Below are 24,922 nucleotides of genomic sequence, written 5' to 3'. Positions count from 1 at the left end.
TACTCATAAATGAGACTATTAATCTTTGTTTCTATCATGGATTATTATGACATTTTGAAATGATCAATGCTACTGAGAGCCTGGACTGGAAATTGACCTGTTTTGTCTAAATGTTTTTACTGTTAAGTCTGCTGCATGATTGATGAGTTTTGACATAATGACTTTACCTCAACCTACCCATAGTTTTGTCTACCTGGCATCCTAACTACTGACATACATCAGCCGTCAAACTGTACGCGTTTAGGAGCACTTTTGTATAAGCAATCTGAAAATGATAACCACAGCTGTATAATCGCAACTTGTAATGAAAGGGACAGATATAGAACTCTGACACGACACGGTAGACTTGTTGTTTGGCCCCGATAACCTACTTACCAAGTCTCTGTTGTTGCAATGTTTTGTTACAATCATTCTCAGCACCAACACCCCGACAGAAGTATTGTTGTAAAAGGCATTACCACAGCGTCATAGGCTTTCTGAAGGGTATCACCCATTCGATGAGTCAGAGAGCTACTACAATGATTGACAACACAGCAGTTGTCTTGTCATTTACTGGGAAGGAAACGCACTGTAGATCCTGACAACACAAAACTGACAAAACCACCCACACGAAACCGAGCAATTGTTTTTTGCAGAAAGAACCAAAGGTAAAATTACACATCTCCTGAAAGGAATATCTGTGTGATGGAAAAAAAATCCTTGTTACTTCTCCTTCCAGAGTCCGACTTGTTTGCAGGTGGATCCTATGCTATCATTTGGATAGGCATGCTTGTCATTGTTCAGGTCTTTCCACAGACTCCGTAATTGTGTCCTATCATGTTTATAGGGGATAGAAAGGAGACAATAGTCCTGGAACGTCTTTGTGTCAAAGGCTGTTACTTCCTGTTGCAAGGGAGGGAACTTAGACATTCATGCATGATGCCCGTGAATGTAACACTATCGTCACAGAAGTTGAAGAACTGCTCTAGGAAGGTGGTCAAAAACAGCTGCACTGATGGTGAGGTTGACACTGAGGAGAAAAGCAAAAAAAGACCAAATCACAACTCCTTTGGGAGAGAGACAGGCTGCTTTAATTGCATTGGCACAGGAAGTGGGTGGTCAGTGATGGCAAGCTGAGGTAGACAAAAAAATCCTTGCCCGTCATGTCTACCACTACATGTCAGCTGAGCATGGTGAATCATAAGTGTGTGAGAAAGGATGCATGGTTGGCACATGCAAGGCAAACTTCTCTCCAACCATTGCAAAGACCCGGGATTGGTTGACTTTCCAGTGAACACAATTGTCAGTGTTTGGTGGGAAGCAGGCTAGTTCTCGTCTGTGCGTTGATGTAAAATGCATGTGGGGAAAATGACTGACAATATGTTCTTGAGGTTGGATATCTTTCTCAGGAGTGAACAAGGTCCTGACAAAGTGTAGAGGTCAGGCCCCCATTAAGGAAAAAGGACCTGCTTTACTGTTATGGCATGGTTCATGCATCCCAAAGGCTTGTTTTTAACATAAATCTCCATCATTGGTGTCTGGAATTCAGATTTTATAAGAAACTGACAGGCAGGCAGGTCGGTGTGAGAGTATCGTGAGACATGCTGTTTGAATGAAAAACGTATCATTTCTTAGAGGCTTATTGGCCAGTAGCTGGAGACATTAAAAGTTACATTTTCTACCGTGAACTTATGCGAGGTCAAGGGAGTGAAAAAGGACCAGAAGAAAAATGAAACAATCTTTCCTGATACAGACGGAGTCCTCTATTATGCTAAAGCTCTCTGGCATTTTATATTAATTTAACTGAATAATGCCAACACATAATCTAGTTCTACCTATTATTGATATACTCATGATCGGAATGTCCCTCAGATTCAGTTCAATTGCGAACGGTAAAGGTAAAACTTGCAGTCATTTTCCGAGTCTTTTCCAGTGCAAGGCTTTACTACAGTACAGTGTGTTTACAGAGTGATTTGTGGGTCTGCTCTCACACCAATCAGGGGGCATGCTCATTAATTTGTATATTTACGGTATAGGCAAACCAAAAGAGTGCCCCGTGGTAAGTAGCCAATTGCAATAACATTGCTTTTTAATGAAGCGTGCGTCCACCAGTGTTCTTCAGGCTACTGTTTATTTAATTGCTTCATTGTAATGAATCTCAGATGTCTTATGTTTACAACAGCAGAAGTCAGTGAATGTTTTTCTAATTTGCTTCAGCTCATGGTAAAGTAAACCATATATTTTTATACTGTTGTTCCACTGGAATCATTAAGACTTTTTCCTCTAATTATGGAGAAAAATTACAATTATGCCACGTCTTCTTAATATACAGTAAATGCCACATTGCTATAGGGTTGATGACAGGGACATCTAATTGTAAATAGAAGCGGTCAGTGAGTTTGTGAATTTATTCAGTGAGGCATTATAAACAAATAAAAAGCAGTATTGCTGATTTTATTCTTTTAGTTATGAATAGATGAGTGCGGGTGTGAAATATATTTGATGTCATGCTGTAATATAGATGTTAGAGGTCTATTCTTTGTAAGTAAGTAGATTCAAGGGACCTCTCTGCCTTCCTGCCACCAGCACTGGTCGGGTTACGCCAAGGGGCGTATGAAGATTGTTATCATCCGGTGATCTGTCAGAGTAAATGGGACATCTTCTATACACAGGAAATGGATGCATTCCACATGAACTGAATGGTCAAAAAGTCCTGGACAGCTGAGGATAAGTGGTTCATTCTCTGAATGGAGAAATAAGGGAAAGTGAACAAGTATTGTTTGGTCTGCAATCTGTCTTCGATGGAGACAATGCCTCTTTGATTGTAGTCTCTGTGGCCCCGAGAATCAAGTTCAATGCCAAGGAATCAATAGGCTGTGACATAGGGGGCCCCAGTAGTCAGAGGTCAAATGAGTGGGAGGGTGCGTTGGGCGTGAGGAGGGAAAAATGGGAAGTAGATGTGTTTTAAGGTCAGACAGAGAGATTTCCCTCCGAAGAAAAAAATGAACACAACAAAGCAGCAGACTGGTGTAAGTTTTATCTGACCTCTGACCCCAATCCTGAAATATACTTGTGACCATACTCAGTTTTGACAGGCGGTTAAATTAGCATCAAAAGCCAAATAATTAGCGAAATCAGGCGCAGATCCACCGTAAAGACTCCCTGTGTAGTATCAAAGCACACCGGCTCTTCATATTTCTCTATATTTTCCTGCAGCATTATTTTAAAATGACACAGTAGCATTTTTTATAAATACCTTGAATTCTCGCTGACACTTTCTGTCTTTTCTTCTTTTAGTCCTTCATTGATGTGCACATGCAGTTGCACGGCCCTCTCTGCACTGATTAGATTATGCAGCATATTTTCCCTCTGGTATTATGTGTTGGCTTTGTTTGTCAGGCCAGGTGTCCTCCATCAGTCTCACTCACTATAACAGTATTTGTCAAATCCAGAAGTCAGGATGATTACTTTGTGTCATTTATTGTGCTCCACACCAAACTGATAGCAGTTCACTATAAGAAAAGAAAAAGCAAGGATCTTCAGAAAACATAATTTTGCAAAGCATTAAAAAGTCAGTGTCAAGTTTGCATGGCCTGTTTAATTGTAATTGTGTGCCTTGGTTATGGCAAGGACATTCCATACACTAAAGGCTCTGTGACACAGCCCCATATGAATCACTCGCGGTCTGGAGGATGTATTGTCTGACTATTAGCTGAGACCGCAGCCTAATACTGTCTGTGTCTGAGATTGTTGGCATCCTGCCCACTGCACTTTTGTCTGGGTGGTGAATATCAGAAAGGAAACAGCTGAATGTTTGATAAATGTGTGTCTGTCTGTGTGTGTAATCCTGAATATTTACCATCTCACACTGCAAAATAATGTGTTTTGTTTTATTTGTATTGTTACACTGTAGAGATGTTTGCATATATACTCATAAGGCAACACAAGGGTAACCGCAAATTATATCCAAAATTATTATTTTTCAGTTTTTCAGGTCAGTGTAAAGAAGGAGAAAAAGACAATTCTCCAAGTCCCGTGTTTGAATGCTCGTGTTTATTTTTTACTCTTCAAAAACGTCTGATTAGATTACAATACGATGAATCTCATCCATGAACGGTGCTTTCCCTGATAATAAAAGTTGACAAGTGACGGATCTAATTGCACCCACTTACTGTACAGACGAAGGTATGTGGAAGGGTGGGTACATTCATAACACAGGTTTAATTATAGTGTAGGTGTGTGTTGTGTGTAATAGTATGTCTATTGAGTCATATGCAGTGCTAATGCAAGGACTGGCCTATGGGGAAATAGGCTATTTTTTCAACATGATGTGTGATGTGTGACAGGAAGGATTTGCGGCAGGAAACTGCCAGTGAATTAAATGTGTGCCGGGTAAAAATACAGGGTAAATCTTATATTTTTCCCTTAATAAACAGGGGTCCAAATGAGAGTGCTGCCACAAAGGAAGCCACAGTATATCCTCAGCACACCCACCTTGTAACTGAACGCCGGGTCAGACTGTAAGTCTCAGCTGAGGCGATGGCTGGATCAAAAGGCTGATTTTGTTGACGTTACAGCGCAAAAACATAAACTTGCAAACGTGACCAACTGAGTCGTGAGACTCACAGTGAATCAGCTGCCTAATAGCTGAGAATGGCAAATATTTGACTTACCATTGGTCGTGTTTATTTTCCTACAATAACTATGAAATCAATGTTATGTGTTTGTCGCACATTTGGTTGGGCTTATAGTTATTACAGTCACTTTTGATGCCTTTCACTGTGGGAGGCACTCTTAGTTTTTCTGTTGTCTGATCAGCAGATACTCAGATAATAGGTTCAACCTCCGAACCACACTTGGATTAACTTTGCGGGACTTGTGGAGGAATGCTTCATTGCACTGTCGTCCCAAGGCGGAAATGTAAAACACATGAAACATTAAAAGGCTGTAATTATTGTCTAAGAGCTGTGGTGAGGTTGAGGGAGGTACAGTTTGTGTTGGCGGTGAAGGATATTTCATTTACTACACTCCCTGTAGGTTCATTGGTTCAATTGGGGAATTCATATTTTTATTTTGTTTTTTATGAATTAATCCAAACAAACTTCTTATCGTGACATATTTTCTAATCTTTATGACTGATCATTTTTGTATTGCGTTATTAACTTTCCCTAAAATAGCGCAGCCTATTTATAAACATCACATTGTAAATAGTTTTCTTCAAGTGGCTCACCTAATAGAGTAGATTAATGGCTTAGCCCATGTGCTGACATGTTAATTATACTAAAAAGAAAACACAACTTGTGTTGGCACCAAATGTGGAGTAAGCTGTGAGTTGCTCAGCAGAAAAGTAAATTCATGGAGAGATATCAACATGTACTCCTACTGAGTGACATCAACACGATCGCAGTAAAATGTATGATTCAGTAAACTTTTAAATGGTGCAATATTTCCCTTTTCTTTTGTGTATTTCAGAGAAAGTGGACGATCTGTGCATGATAGCCTGAACTTACCCTAACTGAATTAAAAATCTACAGTTCATAAACTGTTATTTTTAGGCTGAATAAAAAGTCCTCATACCTGATGAAATCAGCAAAAAAAAAACTCTGAAATCTTTGAACGACAATAGTCATTTATGCACTGATATGGCTCCGTGTCTTAATCTGCGATTTAAAACTACAGCTCTGCACTAATGTACTGTATGAGTGGAGAAGACTACTTTGACTGAGTGACTGAACAGAAACCTGCATATGCTTCCATACTGTTTCTTTATCTGACTCACCCTCGCCAGGAATGCAAGAGTCATTTCGTCAGAGGCGGTGGAGACCAAAGGCTGTCTGAAGTTTATGTAAATGAGGTCTGTTAGTCAGAACCTGTGCACCAAAGGTTGTTTGATGGAGCCATACTGTGGTGTCAGACAGCAAAAATAATATGTATTTTTATTTTCCACGTGTAGAATGCAAAGTGCAGCCACTTCAAATGAACTTCTTATGTGGATCATAGTACAGTTTGTCCAACGTCATTGTCAAGATGACATGTTTAACCTAATCTTTATCATAATAGAGCTTTTATCGGTTCAATTTTTTCAACTATACGCTCCACAGTGCATTGTCAGCAACGCTACACTCCTCTGTTGATCAACAGGGTCGCTTCTGCAGCAAGATGAGGTGAAGAGGATAGTTATGACAGCATGTTCTCACAGGAGGGCCAGTGAAGTAGAGCCAATAGATGGAGGGACTCGAAGACCCGATGGGTTACGTTAGTGCACAGTCCAGCCCACATCCAGCACAGCTCTTCTTTTTGAGGTCACTCGGTTGGCATTCCTCTTGCAAAGGAATGTGCCTCATAAAAAAACATTACTGATTGCTCAACTTTGTCACAGGACGTTCACTTTACTGTAGCAATTCTCTTGTTAAATGGTACTTGTAAAATAGCTGTAATCCTTTGATGCTGGCAATTAGTTGGATGGTTATTCTGTTTGATCCTACTGGTCCTATACCAGTTAGAAGCTCTATATTGTTAAATATTGCTGTTATTATACTGTGCAGGAACATTTTTGATATATTGTTTGACAGCATTAAGGTATAGTCCATGAATATTGCTTTACTATTTCTCTAATTTAAGTTTTTGTATTATGTATAATGATTTTAATTTGTGCGTGAAAAAAACAAACCTTGTACTTTATTATATGTATTTTTTTGCTTTTAATGTCACTCAAAAGTCATCTTGTTTTTAATGTATCTAGCTGCAAATAATAAAATATATATAATATATACTGTATGTATATATATATATAGTATATATACATATTTTGGGATTTCTTTTGTTTCTACTATGAAAACTAACTTTTTGCAATTTTTGTCTGGGTAGAAAGATAATTTATACATAGATACGTTAACTAATTTCAAACTGGTATAATATTACAAATTGTTTAATCCTAGCTGAGGGTCCATCAGGTGATACGATGCATATCATGACAGACAGGTAATATATCAATAGGATCTGAGGGGCCGGTTGGATCAGAGAAGAGGAGATGAGCCATAATCCAGGGATCAAGGACACACATTCCAGGATAAGCAGACCTGTCTACAGACATGGTCTCTGACCCTCCACCTGCTCCTTATATGTCACCACTTTGTGTGATGTCCAGTTTAAACGTGCACGAAACGAAGGCTGGTAGACACTGAAAACTGTGATACTGTATCTGTGCACAGTCATGTGTTAATATTTCCTTTTGTGCTTATAGCAGGAAAAGCTTTTGAAGGCCTGGTGGCTACATCGGCTTGATCATATAGCATGTTTGGGAGATTTGAATGTGACTTGCGGTTTTGTTCCATGCCATCTAGCTCTGCCTCCCAATATTTTCTATTAGATATGAACCCAGTCACTAGTACCAACCAGCTCTGTTTTGTAGGTATATGTAGACAATTAAGAATATTCATGAACATTTACCTAATTCCCTTTAATAAAGAGAACCAGAAGTTTTCTTTGTTCCGTTAAAGCAAAGTCAGAAAAGTATCAAATATCCTTCATAACTGATGCTGAAGATGATTGACACAGTTATATAAACACAGGTGCAGAGAAATGCCTGTTGACAGTTTTCAGTATCTGTTGGTTGTTAAATAAACAAATCAGCATATCCAACCCCTGATCTGGAGCTCAGAGTTAACTGTTTGCTTAGCTATTAATCAAATAAAGTTGTTATCTGTGTTTGCTCTGTAGTTGGGTCTTTTCACACCTTGTGTTTCCTTGTTTCATTGAAACCACTGATTGCATCTTCTCTCCTATAAACCATTCAAATTCAACAGTGTTATTTAGTTCATAGTGCATGTAAATCAGGTGTCATAACTTGTAGGAAGTAAAACATACAAAACACTAAGATTTGTTTTGCTGTTTTCAACTTCGAAATGAAAAGGATCAATACGCGACCGTTAAAGATTTAAATAAATGATTACACGTGAAAGTTTAAACATTAACAGAACCTTTACACTAAAACAAGGGAAAAAAGTACACGGCATGCCAAACGGACAAACATTTACATAGACAAACATGGGTGTCAAACAAATCATGCACCTGTTTCTACATTGTCTCACTGAATTTCAAAAAAAAAAAAATCAGGAAAAGTAGTAGCCTTTCATTCTCTGACTGGCTTCCAGTTTAATTTAATCTCTACACACGGTCAAAGAATTATGAGCCGGCATGCTGCATCAGCTCTCGAAGCTACTGATCACTCCCCCAGGTCATCAATCATTCTTGTTGTACATGATAAGTGGGCCCGGGAGAGCTGGAAGCAGGCTACAAGGTGAAAGTCAATACTAAAAACAGTTTGGCGGACGGGAACCTGAAACCCACCTGACAGCAAAGCGGAGTGCATCTCCTCATTTCTCCTTCCGACCCGGCTGCCCTCGCTAGGGATGATAAAAGCCCTGAGGCTGTAATGCTTTGCAACCTAGTGATCTGAAAGCCAGTCCTGCATACTGTCATGGATCTTTTTTTCTTCTTCTTTTTAATATCTCCTCTTTTTCGACTCCTGTAAAATCATCAGTGACTTGGTTGTGTTGTTCTTGCACATTTCTCTTTTCCCTGATGTGGCATAAAGAGCTCTTCTGGCTGAGCACTTTGTGTTGGTGAAAGATTAGCTTCTTTTAACTTGAGATTTACCTGACAGTAAATATGTTTACATGAAGTTGTTTATCTTTCCCAGTATGACTGTCAAGCTAGTATTCTAAAGAAAGCACGTAGTCTCACAAAATCAATTTGCCATATGCCGATCCATTATCATGAGGTACACTCTGGATAAAGGTTGAATAGATAAAACAAGAAATAAACTTGATTTTGAGGGCCATACAGTTTTACTCCAGCAATGTTTTCATGATGTTTTAATGACTATTTGCTTTTTATTAAGTCAAGTTTTTAATTTAAATATCAATAGACACTATTTTTTAATAGATAACACTGAATAACAATGTCATAACCTACGTTCACTCTTAAAGTGCTCTGACTTGGTATCATAAGATGACCAAACCATAAATATGCATAAATATATTACACATACAGCATATACACTGTGTGCATGCACACAGGTGTGTGTAGAACATACAAACATATACCATGGAAGTCTATTATAAGGTGACTATGACTAGACACTGATACATTTACTCATGCATAAGCACACTAATTTACAATTACTTCACATTTATTTTGCCATGTCTGTACTGCAATTTCTTACTAACTATCATATATATACTGATACCAACATATCTGCAATAAGCTAATGTTGGCGATATATCAGCCTGGCAGATTTATTGGTCTATCTCTCAAAGAAATGCATACACACATATACACACAGAGGACCTTTGTTTTACGCCAACAGTTTTGCAGCAGCTCCCATCTGAGTCCTAAACAAAGGCTTTAAGGATTCATGGATTCAGTGCCCAGTGTGACTTGTATTTCAACTCTCACACAAAGATCTTTTTCTCAGCTCATATAGAAAAACATGCTGTATTCACAGCTGTTTGTACATGTTTGCACACTAACTGCTCAGTTCTTCTTAAGACATTTTAACATTTGCTCATCTCATTTGCTCACAAAGTCAACAGATCGCGAAGATAGCAGTTTGCATTTTGGTTGGGTGGATGTGTATTGATGTTGACCTGTGTAATTATGTGGCTATCATGCAAATGTTGCTTTGGCGGATGAGGGGGATTCACCTTGGTTCAGCTTATATGACCTCACACGAGTTCTTTCACAGCCTTGTGCCATAATCTCCCGAACTGTGTTAGATTCCGTAGCTGCGCCACAATAGTATCGTTAGAATAATTTCTTTAAATTACGTTTACACTGCCAAATTCACCGGCTATTATAAATGTGTTATGTATTTCTTGGCAACCGTGCAGTCGTTTGCACTTCCAGAAATGCAAAATAAGTGACGCTAAGAGCTCACTGTTTATCATGTGGCATCAGTCCTTAAATAAATTGATTTCTCTCATCAGCCTGCTTTTCCTGTTCATTAAATCTTGAGTTTGGCTTGTTTATTTAAAACTGGTGAGAAAACACACGCAGCTTGGCGACTCCCTCCGAGCTATGAGAGCGAGATGCAGTCTGCCTCTACCCATGTGAAAGGTCTTTTGAGTCACGGCCATGTTTTTTTTTTGATCCCTCTTTCATTCCTCCTTCTAATATTTAGACGGATTGGCAGAGCTGTTTACTGTATGTTGCGCTTTTGACGTAAGCTTCAGTACAAAGGGCACTGATGCAGCTACACCAGTAAAACCAGTCTGACCGCAGAGTTCCAATATAAATCAATGGAGTCATCTGGAGGGCATGATGGCAGCCTATCGGGACCCATGAATGTCAGCTGCCAGGGATACTTGTTGCTCATTGACAGAGAGCTCTGTCGCCTGCCTCACCCTCACTCAAATGAAGTGCAGGGGAACAACTTGACCCCACTTTTTGCAGCTGAGAGGGGAAAAAAGCAGGAAAGATAGCACAAACAGCACCCTCCCGTATAGGTCCCTGTCCGCCAGCCTCACCTGGGGTTGTAAATCTCGTGGACAGGATGACTCGGTGCTTGGAGAGTATTTTCAAGTATGTTTTAAGTCTGCGACGCTCGTGGTGGGATGAACTCGGAAAACTCTGTTTCAGTGACTGATTGGTGCCTTGGGCTTTCAACTAATAAGGTGCTTAAAACACTCCAAGCAGATAAGTCTTGTCCCTGTCAGAAGTTGCTGTGATCAAGAAAGGGCAGTGCAGTATTTAGTGTCAGTGTAGGTTTTCTACATTTTCACAGGAACCACAAGATACCTGTTTGCACTATAAATTCAGTGTCTGTTAAAGTGCCTAAGAGGCATGACAAATGAGGCTCTGACCTCTGGGCATTTAGAAGAAGTGTTGTGGTCCCACCTGTCAACTGGGATCTGTCACCGAGTGGTCAGCTACTGTACAGCTTGGCCATTATATACACGCGGCTCTAACCCGCAGAGGCCTGCAAAGTACACATTTGTCGTGCAGTACAAACAGACCACTTCCTACAGCGACTCACCTATTGCATCACTGTGACATCTATTCCAATTTACACCAATGCCAGTTAGGATATCATTTAACATTTACTGTACTTATGTCTTTATATCTGATGTTGAAATTCATGTTCTTGTGTTTGTTTCTTAAGTCCAAGAATTGAATAAGGAGGTCCAGTTTCACCAGATTTTGTTCCCATGCTTCAGAAGGTGTTTTGTGTCCTGCTGCAAGATGACACCTGTCGCTGCAGTTTACAAAATGGAAATAGTAACTGATGAAATCAAATTTCATCTATTTTTATTTTGAAGGAGAATATCTGTATCTTCATATAAATAGATTGGAATCTTAAACGATGATTCTCTTTCTTTTAAGCCTCATATTCAGCAACTTCTGAAAAGGTCGAAGCTGAGGTTTTTATTTCAGAAATAAGTCTTGCTTGTCTTTTGACTTGTTGCTGCACTTTCATGCCTGTGATTGACAGGTTTTGCATTTGCATGCATCTGCTCAATGCACTTCATGGAGCATTGCAGATCATTATAAATCTGAAGACCCTCAGTCACCGTGGCTGCCTGTATGCTAAAGTTGGCTGGCCTGCATTGTCTGTCGGTAGACTCAATAGCTGGAACGTCTTTGTTTAAAAGGCAATTCTTAAATTTGCTTCTTTTGTATTGTTGTGAATTTTGTTTAATGTGCCGCTGCTTATTGTGACCCTGATTTGTTGGATAAAAAAAACACTGTATTTTTATTAATAGTTAAATAAAAACAAAAAACACATTTCACATCTTGATGATTTTATTTTGACAAACTTTGGGGAAATGTTGTGTATTCAAATAAAATAAGTATTTCTTGAAGATCTTGTTTCACACTGTTTCACAGTTAATGCAATCATTTTTACTTTTCAATTAATTACTGTAAAAATTACTTGACAAATACATTTACAGATAAAAAGGTTTAGTGGCAGGATTTCCTCCAGTAATTCTTTAATGCTGTTAATATAAATTTAGCTGAAGCAACAGAGCTTCCAAAATGTTTGTTTACATCAGTGATGTTTGTAAACAGAAGTTTGAAACTGATCTGTATTTTGAAATATGATTGTATGAGAAACACACAAAATGACTGTTTCTACATATCAAACCCTTGAAATTGATGTGAATTCATCTGTAATTTCTATGGTGAAAAAATGCTAAAGTTACTGATTGGGCCTTAAGCTCCATCATGTGTTTTCCTTCACGCATGCTCCTGCACCAAAGCAGCTCATTCAGACACTGGGAGTGTGTGTGTGTGGTCCATTCCAGTGGTGTTTACAGTCTCTGGTCAGAGTGAAGGATGTCAGTGGGGAAGAGAGTGCAGCATGGCACTGGGTGTGGGCTCGAAGGATGCCAGTGCCACAAGCCAGAAGCTGTGCCACGAGACATGCATTTGTGCCAACCACAGACGCAGGAATCCATACTGCACCCTGGGAAGGAAAACGTATTCAGATAATCTAACCAGAAAGAAAGCACAGAACGCTGTTAACATGTTATCGGCGCCTGCTTCTACAGCAATATGTATGTGCGTCCTTGACATACGAAGGATACGGGAGGCTGGAAACTAGTCTCTCTCTCTCTCTCTCTCTCAACTCTGCGCAGCATAGCGACAAACATCCCGCTTGGGAAGAGTACGTGACATTAGGAGAAAGGGGTGTCTGGCCCATATTCTTGTACGTGTCCAGAGCCAGGGCAGTGCCTGTCTCCATGTACTGAAGCAGTGTGGCAGGACAGAGTGTTTCCTGGCAGCAGAGCCGGTACACACTTACAAGCAGCACAGCTATTCAAACTGAAAACTTTTATGATCTTCTACCGCTCGTAGTAGGTTGAAAAACTCGAAAGGGAGTGTATGTGTGTGTTGGTGTGGGGGATGTCAAATAATCCCTGATAATAGTAATTGATGGAGTGTCCGCAGGTTCTGCCTAAGTGTACTCATCAGAGGAGCCATTTGGCCTGTTTCATATTTAAAAGAGCAAAGGGTGGGATGCAGTATAGCTGCAGTCATTTTCACCAGAATCAACACCTGTGTTTAAACAGTGAGGAGCAAACGACTTTTCACTCAAAAGGACATTTGTCTTCAGCCGAGCTTGTGTGCAAACCTCTGGAGAAACACTGTTGCCACTGTTCATTCAAAGACGGATCAGTACAATGATAAAGAATTTGCAATAAAACAGGATAAATTATACATGTAAAAGAGGTCTTTTACGGCTCGGAGAACTGTGCACTCTGTTCCACAGATATTTAAATGATTTATGGCGGTAGACTGATGCGACAGGCCTCATAAATGGCTATGATAGCATAATAAATGTCTCTATTTCACTGACCCCATTTGAGTTGTTGTTAAGCATGTGTATTAATATGTCTAGTTGTGACTTTTGTGAACTATCTGTCTATCTATCGATCTGTAATTGTAACCTAAACGCATTTTAGTTAAATTCACTGTGTTAGGACTGCACTATTTTGAATTAAGATCATGAATGACAGGGGTGCCCTAGCTCTAGCTGATCTTGTTTGCTGCTCACAAACTGTGGTGCATTTTGTTCTCAAACCAACTGAGCTATAATGTGCCAGTTTGAGTTTGGTCTACCGTTTCATAACTCACAGTCTCCAGCGTGTTTAATAAGTCAAGTCACCGAAGGAAAGACGCTTGTTCGGCCACCTCCATAAAGTTGGTAAGGGATTTTGCTGTTTTTCCAAGCCTCTCTCAGGCCAGTTCAATACTTTGGGGAAACCTAAGCTACTATTACTACTACACTTTACACATTTGCCTCACAAGTGATATGGGTTGAATTAAATTGCAACATGATATCTTCAACTCAGGGCTTAGCTTATGTAATGGGGAGCCCGTTACTGGCGTTTTCAGACTCCTCAATCAGAGTAATAAATTGGGTCTGATGGCTAATTTTAGCTGAAATCCAATCCTTGACAATAAGTTACAAGCCTAGTGGGACCTTTTAGTCAAACTGTGTCTGGCACTGCCACAGTTGAAAAGAGCCTTTTAAATGAATGTCTTTCCCAAAAGTTGCATGTTTTCAAAGCAGTGCTCCCTCCAGATACAGGGGTCGCACGAATAAAGTAAAGTTTACCGTGTCTAACACCTATGTTGATTTGTGCATTTTGGGTCACGTCATTCGTGGTCTGAAACTCATTCACAACACTACTACACTATAAATGTAATGAAATTTTTAATCGTTATCACAGAGTAGTTCTTGAAGGTCCCCCTGTCTGTGCCAACCCCCTCCTCACTAGTAGACAAGGGTCTAGGTCACTGTGATTTCACTGTATGGCCCTCAGTCAGTGCATTAGCAGTGACGTGATCATGATTAATGTTAATCGTGCTGGATTTACTGTGTGTTTATTTTATAGCGCAGTTGGCAGAGTGGAGCTCGGCCCATCCACGAGAGCTCCGGCTGGCAGCGCGAGGAGGTCGACTGGGGGATTTGGATGATGATTGCCTTGATATTCGGCTGTAACGTTGGCTTGTCTGGGGACTTTGCAGCTGAACAGAGGTCGTGTTGTCAGTCATGTGTGACTGCAAACATTTCCTGCTAACTGAAAACTCTCTGATTTCTCTACCAAGGCTGTCTCTTTTGATATGGTGAAATGATTAGCTCTCACATGATACAGCACACTCGGTATTATGTGTATTGTCCATGCATCGACATCCCAATCAGCAGCACAATTAACCTGACGTGCAGAGCACTGTGCGTCACAATTTGGTCAAATCAGTCTGTCCATCCCCATGGATGCTTCATAATCAGCAGCACTGTCTGCAGCTGCTTGGTACTGGGTGGCACGGAGGGCCTTAGGTGTCCCACAGGCAGTGCAACACTGCCACCATGTTGAACATGTGTACTACAGTGTCACAACAACTCCCCTTTCTTTAGCATCACAACATACTTTTTGGCATTTTTGAAAAGTAAAGAAGTTCTGTTCTGCTGTGAGATGACGATAGTTTGCTTAAAGAAGATGAAATTAAGGAGTTAGATGTAAACTTTTCACCCTAATGCATATGAGTCCAGTATCACTAGAGGTCCAGTATGTGGCCCTGAGTGGGTCCGATGTTTAGTGAAGCAGTAATTGAGAAAAACAGAAGTCTGTATGGGAGGTTGAAGACTCCGCGTCAAGCAGCCTGTATTTCATTTCACCAATTTCACTTTAACACACGTACACTCCAATATTTGCTCCGGCCCTGCCCTTAAAAAACATAGAATAACAGAAAAGGCTCAGATAAAATCCCAGTGTGCATTGTATCTGCCTTGTTTACACTGACGGATTCCCTTACCACTTGTGTTAAATGTAGCCCTCCGTGTTATTCTACCAAGCAAGAAAGAAAACAATTACTGAAAATGAGGCAGAGTTGAGAGGAGGCCTGTGTGTAAAATAACAAAGACGTGCGACTGTTTGGATCTGATAAGCCCTGTCGAGTGTTTCCTCTAATGCCTCTGAAAATAAACAGCTGGGTCGATGAGGTGAATGGAGGCTTGGTTTGGGTCCTAACCGCTGCCGCAGCCCGGGAGCTTGTTTTAGGGGCTGGACCATGCCAGGAGCAGTAAAGGGCCCCCATCAGTGGCCCAGACGCCGAGTGAGTTAAACAGGTTAGTGTGTTGGCCGTCTGAACCTGCTGTGACACGCACTCTTTCAGAAATAGTATACTGGCAGGACACACACACATAAAAACACATGTAAATGCAGATCTATCAAAAACACAGAGGAGCATCCCCAGAGCTTCCAGCTGTTGACTGAATAGTTCATCAACAAGAGGATTAAGATGCCTGGCTGTGCTCTCATGTACAATCATGTACCCATTCACATCATGCCCGTAGACATGTCTGAAATGTTCTGTCTGTCAAAGCTGACTGACAGATCTGGTGATTAAGATCATTGACATTTGAATAAAGCCAACAAATAATTAATTATGATTTTAATCTGCTCTGTAAACCACTCGTCCTTATTTCTCTTTTGAGAAAATATCAGAAACCAAAAAGTTCAAATGTATATATTTTATATTTTTGTTGTTGTTTCCGGGCCCTTAGTACTGCAATCATTTCACAGAATTGTTTGATATTCTCGTCGCATTCAATTGATTTGCTACCCTTTAAAACATTTGTAATATTTTCCTGATGAAATATGTCAAATCCTGAAAAAGACACAAGTGGACCTTGAGTTTGGGATGTTTTGCCAAACTAATATTTTCAAGGTCAAGAATGAACTTTCAAGCTTAACTTGTGAGCCAACACAGAAGAGACGTCCTAGAACAGGCGTGGATCAGCGTGCATGTGAACACGTCCTTCTCGCAACTGAGCAACTTCATCTGTTGATGAAGGGCGTGGCAGAAGGTCCAGTGAAAAGTCCAGTGAAAAGGGCAGTAAGTCGACCATGAGATCACATTGTTTTGTTTCGATTTTTTGTTGCTCTCTTAATCTTTTTGTATTCTTATGGCTTAAAAGAGCAATATACTACATTCAGCACATTAATATAGCAGCAAACAACTATTTGCTTTGTAAAGATATAGTGGAGTAATGTCTACCCGAGCAGAGAATGAAGTCGCTTTTCCTCTGTGTGTGTCGTTATCCGAGCTTCTTCTCGCTTTGTGCGGATGCGTGTGCTTTTACTGCATATTTATGCCCCTCTGGCTAGGTCAAGGTTGCAGCTCTGCACCGCTGTCATATGGCGGTTACAGCTCATGACGGCGTCCCGACCACTAGCTTTATGGTGGAGACATATCACTTGCCCTCCGGTTTTCCCTCTGGTAAACACTGTTAGCTCTGTCAGCACGCAGTTTGCGCCGTTAGCGCTATTTGCCACAAGCCGCCGTCTCGGCTGCCGCCATGTTGAGAGCCGTAGAGAGTCAATCAAAATTCTCCCATCTTTTTGTATGCACCTTTAATCTAATTTAAAAACATTCAATGTATTTCCTACACAATAAAACATCTAAAAAAGGTTTTGAGTCCTTTAAAACCTGTACTACTGCCTCAATGTGCAAGTATGTATTCTGTATAAATCCGCCCTCCTATTTTATATTAATCAAGTTTTTTCAAAACCTTTTTTATTATATAAATTCAACCAAAAGCTTACCAGTGGCCCAGTGTTTCCTGGTGTTTTTTCAGGTCTTGCCTCAACATCTGAACTGATCACCCAGACCATGTCTCAAAAGTTAGTCCCACTGAATCCCTCTGAGGTGTGTTTTGTGTTTAATGTAGTAAAATTCTGACCTCATCCTCCTTTCAAATGTTTCTAAAATTAGTATTTCAACATGTCTGCACACCAGCACACGTCCTCACACCCAGCTGGTGTCTTACACAGGCGGATAAAATCACATCCCTTTAATCACACTTGAGCTTTGTTTGTTCAGCGCTTATCATAATATACACAGTTCAATGGAGCATTTAGTGGTTTATTCAGAATAATGCAACAAATGAAAGCATTTGGTTGTTAAATCACGAGGCAGCAGTGTTGTGTTTGTTTCTATCACATAGCAGATTATAGGATCTTTTTGAGAAGACTAAATAAAAACACTTCCATGATCCAACTTCCTTGACATTATCTGCTCATCAGAGCGAGTGATGTGAGCAAGACAGAGAGAATGTGGGAATTTCACTGGCAAACAGGCAGAGACAAGACCGGACTGCCAGCACACAGGAACATGAACTCATTCATAAAAACCACAGAAAGAAAAACATGCTTTATCACCCAAACATGCAGTATCTCTCAACCTGTTCTGATTACTTTTCTCTCTTTATTCTAAAAGCACCAGCTGCTGAAGTCCTAAAGTACTGCAGATTTAAATAATCAGGATAAATCAAAAGGTTATGCTATTTTGTATACATGCATGAACTATTTTGAATATACACAGAGCTTCAGCCATGACAGCACATCAGAACAATGAAATGAGGCCATTGCAGACGTCTGGATTGAGGCCAAGGGACAGAATGTCCCAGATCTGTCTGTTTAGAGGAAAACACTATATACCAGTAAAAGACATGCACATAATTATGCATAATTCCTTTGTCAGTGTGCTGCAATGATGTAACAAAATGTTGTATAGTCAGTCAAATGTCGAAGTATTGCCTTGCTCTGAAAAAAAAAATGATGGCAATATTACCTCAAAGGAAAAACTTAAATGTGTTTTGTTTAATTGCAACGTTTGTAACATTTGTGAATCTAACAACTAAAGTATAATGTGGAGTACCAGCTGACAGGCGATAAATGATGATAGTCGGGTCAGTAACACTCTTCAGTGCTTCCAGCAGCATGATTTTGAGGAAGTTTGGAGCCTCGGTTTGGCTCTGATTGCTCGTTTGAGTTCATGGGCTTAAATAAAGACACTTAATCACAAGTGCTCAGTGGAGTTTTTCCCGGACTGTGCAGGACTTTGCCAAGACCTCAGGCAGTCACATCTCTGGATTGGAGGAAAAATATTCCCCTCAGATTACTGCATGACTCACAAAAACAACTGCCTTGGGAGAAATATGATACACATATTATTTAGATTTTAACATATGGCTTTATGCCAGATTTGAGTCAAGTACAAGTCACTTGCTACATGTGTTAAAAGCACAATCAGGAAATGTACAACCATACAAAATACAGGTATATGTAAATCAATGCGCATTTCCTTTCATTACTGTTGTGTGTATATTTGGAGGTGGAAAAGAAAGCAGTTGGTGAGTATTGTGTATTCTTTTGAGTCTTCTTATCAGTCCACACATGTGTCATGACATGTTTTGTCTCGTCATTGCCCTTTCTCGCATTACGTTCTTTTAGATACACCATATTTTCCACGTCAGCGGAAAAGCATAAAAGCTATTATGCCATCAATTTGACTTTTTCGAACTTCCAATGTTTTCTTTCAGGTTTGTGTTTGCACAAATTGAAAAAATGTGATTAAATCATATGGACGGATATAAATCGATGCGAAGTAGCATGACATAAAAGTCAACTCGTCATGTTTAATTTTGGTAGGATAGGTGCAAACCAATTTGCTCAAAACAAACGTTAAATTAAGAGCCAAAAACAAGGAGCGCAAGGTGACCACACTGAAACTGGCATATTTTGTGTTATGTCATAGTATGATATGTTACACATTTACATTTTAAAACAGCAACACCTATTTTATGAACTGAACTGGCAGACCAGCACTCATCGGGCGGATTCTCTTTTGAATAGAAGTCAATTCAATCCCACAACAAATTTCTGGTGGTCCTTTTTTTATTGTCCCGACACATTCTACATAACTGTTTGCAGGGTGGGCACGACTGTCTGCCCACACCTTATAAAAACGGCTTAACACACCTGGAAAATAAAATTCCGCTGAAAAAAACGCCTGTCTTCCAGGGCAACATAAAGTCCGCCACCTCAACTCATGACTAATTGGCTGTTAACACTGTTTTTAACAAACCTGAGCTCTACCGTTATACACTGATGTGCAAATGAACGGGCAGAATTGGAAGAGACGTCAACAGTGTCGGAAACCAGGAGTCATTTGTGTGCGACTGTGGAGCAGAGCTGTATTCATTTTATATTGAGCCTTCTGGACAGTAGGCAAAACAAGATCTCTCTTAATTCTTTGTCATAGATAGTGATACAACCTACTCTGTAAACCTGCATCTGTACAGCATGTTCAGGTGCATCCATTATTTCACAATAGATACTAAAACAACAGCAAACCTGAGGATATGAAGATCTGTTGAAGGTACTCAAAAATGAGTAGATATTACTGAAACTTAAAATAGTTCCATACATCATCTTAAAGCTTTTTAATATAGTATTACATTTTGTATTCGTTTTTTCGTGTGGACAACTGTTCAAATCTTTCCCTGTCAACATGTGGGCTATTGGATGCACATGACCAGCTGTATATAATGTCAAATGTACTGTGTAATGGCAGCATGTACTGCTGCTCAGTCTGGAAGAAAACAGGTCTCTCGAGTGCTGCTCGGCACAGTGCTGACGCGTCCACTCCATTCTAAATACTGTACGTGCAACAACTCCGCTTATGGCCTCCACCAACCAACTTCGATATGGAGAGTTTAAAAAAAGAAGCGAGGTAAATCAGAGCTAAAATAGGTGTGTTTTCCAAGGTTTATTTTTAGGAGATCGTGCCGCACATCGAGTCGTAAAGGTATTTATTTATTTTCTTTGTCGAGATGTCTTTTTACTTGTGCACGTTGACAGTTAACAAGTTCGGGGAAGTGAAGACTAAGTATTCATTGAAAGGGAATTCACCCTCTACAGGAAGCTGGCCAACAGACGAGCTTCTTATTTTTCACAAAGGCATCTAACAAAGTGGTCCAACCGGTGGCTGTCAGTTGTTTCACCCAGTCTAATATTACAAGGTAATTACAGGGCAAGACATTTTTTGCATTTAATATATTGCTTAATTATCGAACTATACTATACAATATATCACACAACCCTCGGTATAATGGCCCAAAAGCTCCAATGACAAGATTAAACATAATACATAATCATGTAATACATCTGAATCAGCTGGCTACTGTATCGCGATTACTACCATGAAGTTTTTTGGGATACTGTTGCACAGTGTGTTGAGCAGGCAGGTTTTCTCTTCTTCTCTTACCCCCCTATGGGTCAGTGGGAGTGTAAATGTCACTCTGAATTGATGAACTGCCGTCTGAGCTGACTTGTCCAATAAAGATTATCAGTTTCAGACTAAAGGCTAAATGATCCATGTGTTTTGATCTGAAGCGTTAATACAAATGTCTTTCATTTCGTGTTGGTGAATAGTTTCAAAAGCCAATTTCAGTTATTGTTATTAACGTTAAATAAACTTGTATGTTGAGGAATTAAGCAATTTTAACACCTGGTAACAATGTTAACTTTTACCATGAAAAAGGTGAAAGCAGTTAGTTAAAGCTGGTTGAGACAAAGGTCCTTTTAAGATACAAAGTGCAGGTGACCAACTTGTATTCAAGTCATGTGGCTGGCTGTCAGGCTACAACCTGATTGTTAACACCCCACAGCGAGACCTGTTGCCCTGGGCTATTAGTCATCCTGACAAGCATGGCGTATGTGCCACTCTCTCTGCTCATGACACACTTGTTTCCACCATCTCCCCACCTTCTCACACTACTCCAGCTCTGATATATTCCTAACGCATAGTGGCAAGAGTGACACAACGCCACTGAACCAAAACAAGCACCTATCAATTACTGATGAAAGAGGCCTTTTACCTATTTTTTTTACATCATGTTCGGAGTAGGGCGTGGATGAGACGCGAAGCTATGTCAGAGCGGAGGAAGAAATAACTTTGACGAACTAAGACGGCAAACCTGCAACGTTTAGCAATGTTATATCAAACAATGATTTAATTAAATGACCTGTGCTTGAAAATTAAGAAAAATATGATTTCCAACACAAAAAAGGGTTTTATGAATAGTTATGATAAAAATAGAAGTAAGCAATAGTGCGGTGAAATTGCAAAATAGAAATTAAATGTGTTGGGTACTAATTTACACAAAAAACAGATGATTAATATTGTGCTACTACTTTTAATCCTCTTTGAGTCTCATAATGCAATTTATGGAAACATAGGAACACATGCGATTTGTTTCCCTACTTTTTTGCTTTTAAAATAAACACATTATTACTTTCTGGATTACAGATAGTAAAACTCTCTGGGATACGTTTTTAAATGAAGTAATAGTTCCGCTTTATCTTGTCTCAGCTATGTTCCCTGACCTGTCTACACAAAGGGACACTTTTGAGCATGTGGATTCATCTTTAACTTTGTGAGAGGAGGAGATGTCGCTATTAAAATTAAATCAATCTGATTTATGCTGCCATCGATACACGTCATTTGCAGATCCTAAGTCTTAAAACAGCCTCAGGACTATTGTTTTTTGTTCTTTGCATGTCACGCTTAAAAGTTGACCTCTGAAAGGCCACCATATTAAAGTAATAGCTATATGCAGTTTTGTCCGCCGTGTTATCGAAATAAGGTATTATAACGATATTAATGTGTCCATTCATGCGCACAGTGATGCACTAATGTTGACTTATTTTGAGGTATAATCCGTGTTTTTGTTCGGCATTGGTTTGTGACTTCTGTCTGAGTTGACATGCAAAGTTTAGCCAGCTGTAAGAAATATAAGAAGTGATTTAATATAAGACCAGGCAGGGATTCAGTACGCTGTTAAAGTCATTAAGAGCTTTCTCTTCTCTTTCATCATGTCCAGGTTGGAGGCCTCCCTTCGGGCTGCTGCGAAGAGGAGACGTGATCAGCGGATCAAATTTGGGGCCATAGATAATGTATGTGGTTAATTTACAGCTTGGAGGTTTCTTAATCTTGTCCTTCGCTGGTCCCGAGGTGACAAGCAAAGCTGTATTCAGAAACTCTGAGGTGTAATCAGCAATCAGAAATAGGAAGCCGGACGTCAGGCTTTTATAAATGGTTTCCTCAGAGGAGTTTGATTTACTGTCCCGAGCACAGTTGAACTTACAGTGTGTGCGTTGAAGCGATGAAGGGGAGGGATAATAGATGCTTGAAGATCTGGGTGAGCACAGAACTGCAAATTGCCTTTGAAAGAACAATATCCCCAAAATCAACTTAAATGCTTTTTTATGTCTGAGGAATTGATTTATGCTGGGCTTAGTCCGTATATAAACCATCACATGCACTGGAGGTCTTGCCCTTTGACCTTACTATTCCTAAAGGGGGAAAACATCTGTAAAGACTGCAATGGGTATGGGGTGACATGACGTTTGTGAGCTGAGGTTCTTGTTGAAACATATAAAGCCCATTTTATTTTATATTTATTTAAACCAGGACAGCTGCTCTCTCTTTTTTTCATGATTTTGAAATATAGTGTTCCTATTTCAGTACCAAGCTTTCATATGTAAGTGTAATATTGTCATTATATAGTTTTTAATTACTGTTAGGAGGAAATAAAGAAAGACTGAAAATGTGGTAATTACTGAAGCTTGTGGAGGACCAAAATTTGGGGAAATGTTTTTCATAAGAGTGATTCAATTATTTACCTGGTTGTTAAATTTGCAGTCATTATTTTACAGTTGATTGATTTAGAGTGACTGATTATTTGAAATGGTATGCGCATAGTAAGACACCACATGCTAGAAGTAATTTGTACAAGTAATTATCTCTTTAACACATCCAGCCATGTCTTTTTTTCATGAGGAAGCTGTTACCAGTCACGGGGTCAAATAATGTCCTCATTAAAAATGTTGATCTTTGCAACTTAACTGCAAAAACAAATCTCAGTAAATCCAGAAACACATTTGCAGATAACTTATTGGTCTGCGGATGTTACGGCGTACGCACTCTTATCCCCACATCCTCCCTTAGGGACCTACACCAAAGTGGAAAAGGGGCACATCACTCATATTTATGGAAATTTATCTGGGAGAGCTCTCCCATGGCGCTCGGCTTCTCAGCGGGTGCCATGCAAACGCAGACGATGATCTCTCCAGCAGCTGCCTGACCAGGACAGACCTGTGATTCCCATCAAAAGGCCACCGTAAGGTTTCCAAAACAAAACACTGCAAACATAGTTTGATCACTCCGTTTGGAATTAGTGTTGATGAAGTGTGGCTTAATTAGGGGAAATGTTGATTAGTTCTTCCTCTGCAGCAGCAGCTATAGGTCCTCAGAGGTTGAAAGAGGGGCCACGGATTTGAATGTTCTCAGACCCCAGCCCTCATTTGACCTCAGGATTCATCTTGATGAGCAGGATTTGAAAAAGGAGATATTGATACATCCAAGTGCATTACACATTTTGGTTGAATGTTGCAAAAAAGCTGATTTTCTATCTATGAAAAATAAGTTTGAGAACAATGGTAATTCCAATCAGTGCACACAAGCCTCTGACCTCTCAACTTGCTTGATTTGAAATGCATTCTCATTTATTAGAAATGAGTAGAAAATGTGTTTTTGAGGTCATAATTGCTTTCTACTAATTGGTGATGCGTTTAAGTGTTTCCATTTGCTGTAAAACATCAATTCTGAACCACAAGCTTTTACATTTACTCGTCACTTTCTGCTTTCCTCTTTTTGATTTCATTTAATTCTTACTTTCATGGCTAAACCAAAGTTGTCTTGACATCTTTTTAAGGATTGAACAGATAAACCAATGATAAGTTGTTGACTTCACAGTTTTCAGGCTGTGACCCGGACTTAGAACCTGTACACGGTTATAAAATGTATTTACGTCTGTCAATACTAGATCAGGTTTCCTTTAGCTGGCAGCTTGTCATCCGCCAAGACAAAGGTGACTGATGTCGTTATGTTTTAAGTAATTAAAGCGTGATTGACGGCTGAGTTTGTCTGCTGGGCTTCACTTCAAAGTCAACAGAAACTAGACTGAGACTTTGTCTGCTGTAACTCCAGAGAGTGACATAACAATTTACAAAAGACCACAAAGTGTTAACGTAAACTCAAATACAACACATTCACACAATATGTGGTGATTGTAGTTGGGATCACATTAATATAAGAAGCTGCTATATAAATAAATAGTTAAGTTACCCTTTTAGTTTAAAGGTATTCAGAGCGTTAATTTAGCAGCAAACTAAATCAACACATTCTTTTCTTTTCAACTATTGGACGTGGCGTGTCAGTATACCGTACGCTGTCCTGTGATTGTTTGACCTCCCACCTCGCCTCCCACCTGCCTTTATTCTAAGTCAGTTGCTCTGAGGTTGTAATAAGGACGGGGTTGTGTTGACATTGGAGATAGATACAAGCCCAATGCTTCGCATTAACACGCTGCAGATTGCCGCTGTCGTCTGCACGTGTCGCCGAAGAGTGGCCACCCGTCAGCATTGTTTGCATTGATGGTGCTGGCAGCACCATTAGCTTCTAGCCGCTGGCTCATCCGACGCCATGTTGAGAGTGTGGAGGCTCTAGATATGCTCTGAATTTT

At 39.8% G+C, this 24,922-nt stretch overlaps 1 long non-coding RNA gene across 1 annotated transcript in view; it reads left to right on the top strand.

Annotated features, from left to right (window-relative positions):
* Positions 1–24,717, top strand: part of LOC116394485 (uncharacterized) — a 59,849-nt gene extending 35,132 nt beyond the window's left edge. The window contains exon 3 of the long non-coding RNA XR_004213467.1: positions 14,385–24,717. This is a non-coding gene — a long non-coding RNA (uncharacterized LOC116394485). The remainder of the gene's footprint in view (positions 1–14,384) is intronic.
* The last annotated feature ends 205 nt before the right edge of the window (positions 24,718–24,922 follow it).

The sequence above is a fragment of the Anarrhichthys ocellatus genome, unplaced genomic scaffold (assembly GCF_004355925.1).
Source record: "Anarrhichthys ocellatus isolate YVR2014 unplaced genomic scaffold, GSC_Weel_1.0 scaffold40, whole genome shotgun sequence".
Lineage (NCBI taxonomy): Eukaryota > Metazoa > Chordata > Actinopteri > Perciformes > Anarhichadidae > Anarrhichthys > Anarrhichthys ocellatus.
This window is presented reverse-complemented; position numbering and strand designations above follow the sequence as displayed.